Here is a 12,439-nt window from a genome sequence, read left to right as displayed (position 1 = left end):
TTTTTAAATTATGTGTCAAGCCTAACCATTACAAACTTTATAGTCATTTGATTTATGGTTACAATTTGATCCAGATGTTCTTCTGTTCAAGACTAAACCTTTCTATTCATGGAAACTACACTTCTGTTCAGGTAGAGAAAAGAGAAGTTTGGAAGTGACTAACCTTTGAGTTTGAAACAGCCAGGGGGGGTTTCAAAGATAAAGTCATGGAAGGATCCTTCAATTTGTCTCCAACGTAATGTTTATATTAAGTTTTGACCAAGCAAACAAACCTTTCTCTGAGTCGGTAATAGTCTCTCATTTTGTAAAACTAAGCCTTCTAAGAAAATTACAGATTGAGGATTTACAAGAGGTGGCTTGGGAGAGAGCAGAGACTAGGGAAAGAGTGGAGGCTTCTGCATCAGAACATCAGAGTTTGAATTCTGGCTTTTAGATGTTCTGTGTTCTAGACAGTCACTACCCTCAATGCAGCTCAGTCGTTAAGTCTGTAAAACGGGAGGAATAACCTCCGTGAGAATAAATCTAGGGTAATGTATGTGGAAGCACTGTATAAATGGTCAATGGAAATTTTTACAAGCATGCTCTGGACGATAAAGTCCTCTTTCCAGTTAGTCAGTCTTTCTTCTGTGCTCACTGTTCTCATTGCTCATTCTACGGATGTCTATGATTGCTTTTGTTTTGTGATAAAATCAGGGATAATAGTATCTATCACAAGGCATCATTGTGATGATTAAAAGGAAAGAAAGGAAAGCTCTCACCCCTGGGCCTGGCACAGGGCAAGTGCTCAGCAAGTTCTGGTAACTGTTAGTGCTGCTGTTTTCCTGGCACTGTTATGATCGTCACAGTATTCCATTTCTGTTATTTACACGTCTGTTTCCCATTTGTGTGGCTTGCCCTTTGAGGGCAGGCACTACGTGTCATTCGAAAGTGTTTGTGACCCTTATTTTGAGGATTGAGCAAATTTCAATTCTTAAAGTTATAGTTTATGGATTATTGTGTCCTAAGCAAGCATAACCTTCCCCAGGAGGCATCATAATTACAGGAACAGAATGCCGAGGATCTAGTAATTGGCAGGTCCCAGATTTGCTGACTGTATCCAAGCTGCATGGCGCATCTCCATGCACCACGCGGTTCAAGATGTTCAATATTTTAGCCAGGCAGGAGAAGTGGGTGGCAGAATGATAGAGCCCAGTGCATAATTGTTTTTACATCTTCATTTAATGCAAACTGAATTTCAAAGATAGACATCCTTTCATATCAACAAAGGACAGATTTCACTGACAAAAATGAATACTAAAAACACCATCTCAGAGAATCATCACACTGCAAATGTTTCATTGATGCTTGATTCTGTTTTCTATCAGCTGTGGAAGCATTTACAAAAGCACGGGGGCCATAATATAATGTTCTGGCAGAATATTATCTATCATCTCCTCCAGGGATAAGCTGCCTGTGAACACAATAGATTTTAGTTTAAGCTGCACGCAGAGGCCAAATTAGTCAAATTACGTTTTGAGGCAAGTTCTAATGAGAATGTTCTTATTAAATGTTGATATACGAAAGAATGTAATCACAAACAGATATTTTAGTTTGACTATAAATCACTTGCTGTATGAAGTCCACCAGACCTACAATTTCTAAGTTTTTCATACTGGCCCTATCAGGTGAAAAATTAATAAACTGTTTTAATAGCAAGTTTAACCAGCATATCAATTCTATAGTACAACAGGAACTTAGAATTTTAAGGTAGTACATTGGCTTGTGTTATGAACAGAAGAGCGTGTGTTTGTATGTATGTTAAAACACAAATTCTAAGGTTTTATATTATGCCGGATTCATTTTGTTTCAAAGGAATTTATCTAATAAATAGAAAAGGAAAGGAAGGAAGGAAGGAAGGTTGAAAGAAAGGAAGGAAAAGGAAAAAAGAAAAGAAAAACAATTGCTTAAGGAGTAGAATGAGAAAATAATTCAAGAATGGGAGGTATTACTCAGGTTTTAACATTATAGAGTTTTAAATAAAGCTTAATTTTTGTAAGCCAACATACGTATATGCCACAGAGAGAGAAATGCTGACACCTGCAAATATCCAGTGATGCACAAATTGACCAAATGGAAGTGTCAAAATTCTGTCTCAAGAAATAGCACTTTTTTTTGGCTCTGTGTGTTAAAAATATTTTGCTTCTTGTTAAAGATGAATGAACTGTTTTAGGATTCTTTCAACTCTAAATAGCATTGCAGTTTTGTTCTCTGGGAACAAGAACCTTAAGCCACAGAGTGTAACTGAGTGTTACCCAAACCCTTTCTACATTTCTCCAAGCTTCACTTAGAGAAAAAACGACAACAACAAAGTACAGTCGATCCTCATTTCACAGATTCTGTATTTTTGAAATCACCTCCTTGAGAAAATTTATTTGTAACCCCAAATCAATACTTGCGGTGCTTTCATGGTCATTTTTGAGCATCGCAGAGCAGTGGAAACTTGAGTCCCCCGACACACACGTTCACAGCTGTGGGCGCACAGGCTACACTCTGCCTTCCTATTTCAGCCCTTATACCGTAAACACGCTTCTTTTTCTTGGTCTATTCCGTGTCATGGTTTTCTCATTTTTGTGCTTTTGGTTGGTGGTTTTGCATTTAAAATGTCACTCAGACGTACTGCTGAAGTGCTGTGTAGTGTTTCCTAAACTCCGGAAGACTGAGATGACACATAGAGAAAATGTGTGTATGAGATAAGCTTGGTTCATGCACCGGTTATAATGCTGTTGGTCGGGAGTTCAATGTTAATGAATGAACAATATCTATTGAAGGTGTCTTTAAACAGAAACACATGTAAAACAAGTTTATGTGTTGATCTGTTGACAAAAATGTGACCAGATGTTTGCAGGAATCTAACCTTGTATTTCCCTTAGGAGTGATGGTTCACTGTTTCCTAATTCAGCGTTCACGGTGACTTTAGTGAGAATTGACTGTATATATTAAATAAATTTACCTCACATCCTAAATTGATCTAAATATAATTTAATGTGTTGTTGGTGATTCTTAAAGACTCTTTAGCATTTTTAAAAACAGAGTCCACTGAGAAATTTGTATAAAACTATAATCTGCACTTGAATAAATGTGTGTTTTCATCTATAACAAATTGCACATATATTGCTTTAAATCCATCTTATTTATGTAAGTACAGTATTTTATTTTTATCACTAGAGTAATAATAATAATTATTATTGAGTGATAACAGTATCTGCTGAAAAATTACTAGGGGTCCAGGATAGTATATAACACTACATACACATTTTTCCATTTAATTTTTGTGACAATTGAGGGCACTATTATTAACCCCACTGTGCAGGTGAGCACATTAAGGCACAGAGAGTTTCTGAGACTTGGCCCAGGCACACTGCTTGTGAAAGATAGACCTAGAATTATACGTGAATTATTTATAAATATGCATATACACTAAGCAGATTAAACACATATTGGAATAATGACTTGTTTGATGCCTGTCACCTTAGTAGAATGGAATCCCAATGAAAGAGGGTCTCTTATTTTCCTTGTGACCTTGGCTTCCTCAGGTTCTTGTGCAAAGCCTGGCAGATGAGCACTCAGTACTGACTTGAGCACATAATTGGGTGTGTGTTGGATGGAAAGCTGAATTTGAGCTGATAATAGGGGCTTAATGTTACACTTTATTGTCACAAAGATAAATAAATCCTAGGAGTACTATATAATGAAAAGACTATTAGCCCTTTCTCTGGCAATAAATAGCATTGTCAATACTGGAAAGTCACTCAATCTTAGTCATGTATTTTCATCTATAAAATGGGAAACTATTCTCTGTCCCTTACATTATCTGTACCTTACCTTTACTCCAGGACACTTATGGATATCAAATGACATACTGGTTTTGAAAGCAATTTCAAATACTTAGGAGCATTCATCGTCATCATCATCATCAACCAGCAGTTTCTGTCATTTTGTCATTGCTTCATTCAACATTTAGAGTTTGATGATTTCTTTTTTAAACTAAGTTCAAATATGATTCTTGATATTTCAGGTTTTCCTACTGGTCTTGCCTGAATTTGTATGAGTTGAATCATTTCTAAGACATGTCATTAAAATTAAAAAGAAGGCTTTGAGCAATTTGTATTTTATATGTTTTCTCTGAGTTAATTTTAGCCTAATTTCTCATGTCCTTTTTGATTACTTATCACTGAAAGCACATCTGAATTTGGCACTAATTACCTCTTTGATCAACCATCTCAAAAAGAGATTAAGATTTTCCTAATAGAGGACCTCCATGCATCAGAATGAAATACATTAGCAAAGAGAAGCAGTGATTTTTTTTTTTTTTTTTTTGTGGTGATGGGTTGTAATTAGTATTTTGGTGGTGAGCAGTGATATTTTATTGTTCCAGAAATAGCAATCAATGGAATAAAATTAAAAAAAAAAAGATTTAAAAAAATTCTTTACAAACTCAACTTGAGTTCATTAGATGATACTTAAAATTCTGGCTACATCTTCCCCCAAAGCAGATAGTTTAGCCTTTCAAACGGCCGGTAGGAAAATTTAAGAGCTACATTTTAGATTAGAGCAATTTATTTCATTTTTATGATGCGATACATTTTAATGCTTGATAAGCTCAATGAGAAAAGAGTCTTATGTGAAGCATTTACTCAATAAATATTGATGAAAGTTGATTTACAACACTGTGCTCTGTCAGCTCTTTATGTTTTAGGAAAACAAATTTAAAATGGTAACTGCTAAAGAATTTTACTTCTAAGAGTATGCTTATCTTAGTCCACAGACTGGGTGGCTTATAAACAACAGAAATTTATTTCTCACAGTTCTGGAGGCTGGAAGTCCAAGATCAAGGAGCCAGCAGATCTGGTGTCTGGTGAGATCCTGCTTCCTTGTTTATAGACAGCTGTATTCTCCATGTAATCTCACAAGGGAATTTTCTGGAATTTCATTTGTAAGGACACTAATCCCATTCATGAAGGCTCTGCCCTCATGACTAATCACCTCCCAAAGGCCCTACCTCCTAATACCGTCACATTGGGCATTAGGATTTCAACATATACATTTTGGGGGGACATAAACTTTCAGTCTATAGCAATGATGGATGCTTAACTGTCTTCTTTTCACTTTAGTTTATGTATTGTTTGGCAAATAACTTCCATGTCATGTGTTATCCTTATCCTGCTCCTCACATAGCTTTTTTCCTGTCTGACTAGATAGGAACTTACCAGATTTGAAAAGATTTCCTGTCTCCGACAAAAAGTCCTTATCTTTCGTTATGCCACTGGTCAAACACAAGTTCTAAAATGGTCTTTCACACAATAAAATGAAAATGAAAGTCAGTCTTGTAAACTTACCCCCTCATTAATGCGTTGCCTGTTGTGAGAAGCAGTTCCATAAGTCATAAGAACTATACAGCCAAAGTCTGAGACATGAGGTCCCAACTTCTCTTGAAGTAGTGTTGCTTTAGATTAGATAACTTTGAGAATCCTTAGGGTGTGGGAAAATGAATTCATGTTGATATACATCAATTGAACATCTGTTCTGCATAGGCATGTGGTAACATTATTCAACACTCAATAAATATGTATTGAGCTGTATTATGAGCAAATGATTGTTCCAGTCACTGGAGAGAAAGCAATGAAAAAGATAAATAGAGGGTCTTTTTTTTTTTTTTGTGAGGAAGATCAGCCCTGAGCTAACATCTGCCAATCCTCCTCTTTTTTTTTTTTTTGCTGAGGAAGACCGGCCCTGGGCTAACATCCTTGCCCATCTTCCTCCACTTTATATGGGACGCCACCACAGCATGGCTTTACAAGCAGTGTATCGGTACGTGCCAGGATCCGAACTGGCGAACCCTGGGCCGCCGCAGCAGAGCACGTGCACTTAACTGCTTGTGCCACTGGGCTAGCCCCAATAGAGGCTCTTTTTAAATACAATTTACACTCTAGTGAGAAAAACTGAAAAAAAGAAGTAGAGAAATAAATGTACTTCAAGTGGAGATAAGTCTTATGAAGAAAAACAAAGCAGGCTAAAAGGATACATAATACAAACGTATGTCTGGGGGCTATTGTTTGTTTGTTTCTTTGGTTGGTGAGGGAAAGCTACTCTGAGGAGGTGATACGTGAGAAGAAACCTGAAATTAATGAAGGAATAAGCCAACCAGGGGTGTAGGAAAAAATATTTCAAGCAGAGAGAAGGTAGGAACCAACTTGACAGGTTTAAGGAAGAGCAAGATTAATGTGACTGGGTGGAGTAAATGGACGGCAGAGTGGAGGAAATTCAGGCAGGGGCTAGAGTTTAGATTTTGTTTTACAAGCAAGGGGAAGCCATTAGAAGGTTTTGAGTAGAGGAATGTTGCTCTCTATTTTCTCATTTATGTGTTAAGAAGGATCCTGGGCTGCTGGGTAAAGAATAGACTGTTAGTAGGGAGACAAGTTAAGAGATTAATTGTGGTAATCCAAAAGAGATTATGATGGTTTGGATGAAAGTGATAACTGTGGAGATTTTAAAGTATATATTTTGAAGCTAGAAGACTGGCTGGTTGATTATATATACGTTGCAAGGTGAAGGGAGAAAACACGTATGCCTTTTAGGACTTTTCCTGAGCAACACAGTGAATGACAGTCCTTTTGAGATGGAAAAGGCTATTGGAGGTACAGTCTGAAGGGGAGCAGGGAGGCCAACAGTATCTTGTCCTTCTTTGGTTTGGCAGTTTCTATGAGACATTCTAGTAGAGTTTTTGAGTAGTAGTAGGATATGAGGATCAAAGTAGATATCAGGATCTGCAAAATAAATGTGGGTGTTTCAGCACCTTAAGATGACGTGTAATGCTATGTGATTAGATGATGTCACCTGGAAAGTGAGTGAAGTAGGGAAGGGAAACAGGCCAGAATTGGGACTCCAAAGCACCCCAATATTTGAAGATTGGAGAAGAATGTAATAACAAAAGATACTGAGAGGTAACCAGACAGCTAAATATAGAAGAGTACAATGTCATGGAAGCCAAGTGCTCGTAGTGTTTCAAGGAAGGTTCAAGGAGTGATCAACTGTGCCAAATAGAGAGGATGAGGAAGACTGCCCATTGGATTAGGCAAGATGGAATTGACTGATAACCTTGAAAAGAGTGTTTCAGTAGAGATTGGTCCCAGGGTTTAATTACAATTGTTTGAGAAAAAAAGTTGAGAAGATGAAAACCTAGAATAGTCTACTCATTCTAGAAATACTCTTTTTTTGTGGAAATTAACAGGAGCAGAGAAATGTGATGGTAGCTTTAAGGTGACATGGGATCAGAGAAGAGAATTTTTCAGGAAAGAAGATATTAAATCCTGTTCGTAACCTTATAGGACTGATACAGTAGATAAAGAGAAATTGATGTAGAAGAGAAAGTGGTGTTTGCAAGAGGAAAGATATTGGGTATGGGAGAAGGGACGAGATGGAATATATAAGTAAGAAAGCTAATCTTTGCTTATTCGGTAATTGATAGTACAAGCAAAAGCTGGTATGAATACAGTACAAGATAAAAGGAGTAAGAGTATAGCAGAGTACTACAGCACAGTCAACCAAGTTAAATTACTTGGCATTTACAGACCACTCTACCCAATAGCAGCAGAATATCCTTTCTTCTTAAATGTACATGGAGAAATCAATAAGGCCAACCATATGCTGGGTCATAAAACTAATTTAAATAAATATAACACAATTGAAATCAGACAGAGTTTGTTCTGTGAGCACGAGAATTAAATTAAAAATCAATAACAAAGATATCTGGAAAATATTCCAAATATTTAGAATTTTTACAAAAATTCATTTTAAAATAACCCACAACTGAAAAGAGATATCAAAAGAGAAGTTAGGAAATGTATTGAACTGAATGCCATTGAAAACAAAATTATATCAAAACTTGTGAGATGCAGTTAAAGCAGAGCTGAGAAGGAAATTGGTAGGTATGGGCACTTAGAAAAAAAGAAAGAAGCAACCTTAATAACTTAAACTTCTATGTTAAAAGAAGATTTTAGAAATAGAAGAGTAAAACAAAACCAAGGTAAGTAGAAATAAGGAAATAAAAATAAAGGTAGAAATTAATAAAATAAAAATGGATAAATAATAGAAAAAAAATCAACTAAACCAAAAACTGGTTTATTGAAAATATCAATAAAATTGGTTAACTTCTAGATATAAAAACAGAGGAGATACAAATTACCAATACCAAGAATAAAAGAGGGAACATTATTATTTAAATAGTTAATTAATATTAATTATTAATAAGCATTCTAGAAAAGTCTAACCTATAGTGACAAAAAGCAGATCATTGGTTACTTAGGGCCACTGGTACCATTGATTGACCTTAAAGGGGCACCGGGGAACTTTTGGAGGTGATGCAAATGTTCTATGCACTGAACGTGGTGGTGGTGGTGGCATTGGTTAAATCCATTGAATTGTATTCTTAAATTGTGTCCACTTTATTTTATGTAAATTGTGTCTTATTAAAGTTGATTTTAAAGTCTTGGTCAAAAGTGCACTGTTGCTCTAACAGTATCATCTCCCAATTTATGTCAGTGGCATTTTATAAATTAAAATCACATGCAAAAAAAAAAATGAAAAGAGAATCAGAAGCAGGGGCACCTACGGTCTACTTGGCTCCACTTTGAGAGGTTTGTTGGGAAGTTTAAGAGGGGCTTAAAAGAACGGTGTCATGAGTTGAAGGCTATGAATTATTTTTTAAAGAGTTAACTTAAGCCTACACTTCCTAGAAAGATTATGGGTGAATTTTGTTTCTCCTGCTTATGCTGCCGGTTTTAGTTTAAAAAAGCATCCGTAAGAGCCTTGCCCTAGTTAAAGGTAGAGCTCGCCCTCCTGGTGCCCTGAGTTAGGATTTAGACCTGCATGAGAGCGTGCTTCCTGAGTTGCTTTCTTGACCCTCACCATAACTTAGGTGTGTTCAGCCTGCCCAGGGAAAGACGAACAGAGTATCTAGCAAAGTACAATCACAGGCTGATTGTTGGATTTAGTGCTGGAAAAATAAGGTAGTCTTCTTACTTCATCTATGTTCTTGATGAAATGATAAATGAGGAAGTCCGCTGAGAGGAGGGAGAGATAGACAGGCTGTGAAATTTTCATCTCAGTGAGTACAAATAGTAGTTGAATATGGAATTGTCCAATGACTACCAGGAAGTGCTGAGGAAGTGCTTGAATTGTTGTCCATAACTTTAAAATGGGACATATCAGCATGGTTATGTGTTTTACTTAACTACACTCAGTAGTATGGGTATACACTTGGAGTAGGCCAAGGAACAGATAAGCCAGGCTATTGGATGATTGAGAGCTGGGCAATTCGAAGTAGGAATGATTTCTACTCACAACAAAGTTACACTTTATCCAAGGGATACGCACACATAAATATATTTTTGTTGTTTTTATTGTGGTGAATAATTTCTAATTTCCTTCTGGGTCAACAATTATGATCCTCCAAAAATGCCGAATCTCTCTTCTGTCGACCTTTTCTCTGAGCAGGCTGGTTTTGTCAGGCACTAGTATTTTCTACAATAATAGGAATTTCTTCTCATTTTCCACACTTCCAATGGCTTCATATGCTTCCTTAACCATCTGAAGTTTTTTTAATGTTATCTCTACCATTTTCTTCAGGATCTCTGGAATAGCTCTTAATTCCATCATGGTTTGTGCAATCCCAGTAAACCCCAGCAAGAAATGGCTTCATTTTGCTTTCAGAGCTTTTGAAACCACTTAGCCTGATTGTATTTTGACTTCCCTGCAGCTGAGACATCATAAGTGCTCATAACATTGACCTTTAGTTGCATAACAAGGACAGTGTACATTTTATTTTAAACCCTAATATGATCTCTTAGTTGCCAAATGTCATATTTTTGGTCTAGCAGTTTTAAGTAACTGAAAGAATTACTTAGATGTTTAATTAGGTTTTAAAACATGGCACCAAGTTAAGATAATCCAAAAGAAAAATGGACTCTAATTAAATTTTAGAATGCCCAGTTAAAATAAACTTTTGAGAAGTAATTTATTTAGTGTAGGAAAATTCAATCTTGACTAATCCCATTAAAGTAATAAAATAAAATTTATTTTTCTAATTTAAGAAAAAAAATCCCAAAATGTTGTTATACACATATTTTCAAGCAGATTTTTACATAGGAAAATGAGTTGATAAAAAATAATAAAACTTTTTATTGTTGGACATTTTAAAATTGTGATTAAGTTTTGTTAGACTCTTGCATTTCTGACTTTGATCACACCTAAAACCGAGTGAGATGCAATAAAAATATAAAGGCTATTTCTTTCCAAAATCTTTGTCTTGGTTAGAACTCAGAAATGCTGAAAACAGGAAAGAGTATGTGCTGAACGAAATGCCAGAGCAGATAGCAATCAGTAGAAAATGAGCTGTGTGTAGTTACTGCTGTCTCTCATTATAACTAAAATAATTTCACCTTTAATAAATAGGAACCTGATGAAGAAAATAATTCTAGGATTTTAGAAAAAAATAATTTCAAATTAAATGCATTAATTAACTACCATTAATGACCACCAATAATTTAATCAATACCTCATAGTTATGTTGGCAGATCTCTGAGAAAATATATTTACATATATATGGTTTATTATAAAACTGTTAACATATTAGGACTTTGACAATCTACATACAAAGAGTTAAAATATCCTCTTGAAGTAATTAGTATAAGGGTAGCATAGTTTCACTTGTTTTAAAAGAGGATTTGAAGAATTAGAAAAGATATGTCACAAAGCTTGGACGTCCAAGTGAAGCCACGTATAACTTCACAACAAACTCTCTCTTCCTAAGATTTCCTGTGGAGCTGGAAGTGGCTGTGATCAACTTGAAACTCGGTGAGAGCCTTTGGCAATGACACTCGTCTGGTATTTCACTGGCCTGAGACACTTGGACTTCAGGACGTACCCCACTCCTGAAGGCTTTACCCTGCTGAGTGAAATTTTTGTTCATTACTTGGCCCAGGTGCAAACACTTGGTCTCACCAAGAGGTAAATTGAGACTCTCAGACCTGACATGCTCATCTTGCCCTGGGTCATAATGTGGGAAAGGTCCAAGAATTTCCACTGTGAAAAGGAAACAACACAGGACTTGAGGCCAAGCTTTTTCTTTCTGAGGCCTCAGCCATCTTCATGAAAAGGTCTTTGTCCACATAATAAGGACCAAGAGGTCCCAACTTCTTACTTGTAAAGGCAGGATCACTTACAAGACCTGCCTCCTGGCAAGGAAGCCTTGCTCACTGATGAGCCAGCTGCCCAAGGTGGCCCATCTGACACTTCTGCAGCCACATGTCATCAGGAGGCCATGCTTCTGAGTGCCCATGACTGGAGTTCTCACCACTACACGGATGAGAAGACACATTTGCACAGAGGTTATTAGGTCAGATCTTTGGGCCTTTTTTGTAACTTTAATTTCTTTGTGAAGATTTTTCATCTCTTAATTTGTTTCAAGAGCATTCGTAATTGTTTGTTGGAGCATTTTAATGATGACTGCTTTAAAATCCTTGTCAGATGATTCTAACATCTGATTCTTTTTGATATTGAGCTCAGTTAAGTGACTTTTCTCATTCATGTTGTGCTTTTCCTGGCTCTGGGTATGACCTTTGCTTTTCAGTTGTATTCTGGACATTTTGGATGTGATGTTAGGAGACTCTTGATCCATTTAAATCTTCTATTTTAGCAGCCAGTCGCTCTATCCAGGTTTAGTTTGTAGGTCTTGGCATACTTTTATGGGCTTCATATCCAACAATGATTTAATTTTCAGAACACTTGCAATACTGTTCTATTATGTTTCATCCTTCTAGTGCCCCTGAGTCTCCCATTTCAGTCTCTGTAGGTGCATTTGGGTGAGAGGTTCAAAAAATGCTGATCCTGCTTTGCTTTCTGATGCTAGATGCCTCAGGGAGATACTGGCACTGTGTCATTTTCTGCTATTGGGTGGAGGGCCAGGGGACATCAGGCCAGCCGGCACCGTGGATGCTAGAGGATGCCGCCAAGAGTGGGGCCAGTAGTGATCGGTCCCTGCCCAGGTCCTGCTGATGTTGACACTGCTGGAAGATCCAATCACCACTGCTCTGAGTAGGGTGGGTAATTACTCACTGCTCTCTGTGCCCAGGTGTGGATCAGATATGGATCTCCCCAATTGGTCTCTGATGATCTGCTGCTTTCCTGGAACTTTGTTGGGGGAAAAAAGCAAGACACTTACATCCGAAGTTCTAGAAATAATAAATCTAATCTCCAGTAATAGAAATCAGAATAATAGTGGTCCTGGGGTGGGGAGTGATGATGCTGGCTGGTGAAATAGGAATTGATTGGAAAGAGACCTAAGGGAACTTTCTGGAATGATGGAAATGTTCTATCTCTTCATTGGGATGGTGGTTATATGGCC

This window comes from Diceros bicornis, chromosome 16 (assembly GCF_020826845.1).
Source record: "Diceros bicornis minor isolate mBicDic1 chromosome 16, mDicBic1.mat.cur, whole genome shotgun sequence".
NCBI classification, from domain to species: domain Eukaryota; kingdom Metazoa; phylum Chordata; class Mammalia; order Perissodactyla; family Rhinocerotidae; genus Diceros; species Diceros bicornis.
The sequence above is the reverse complement of the archived record's forward strand: the minus strand, read 5'-3'. Positions refer to the sequence as shown.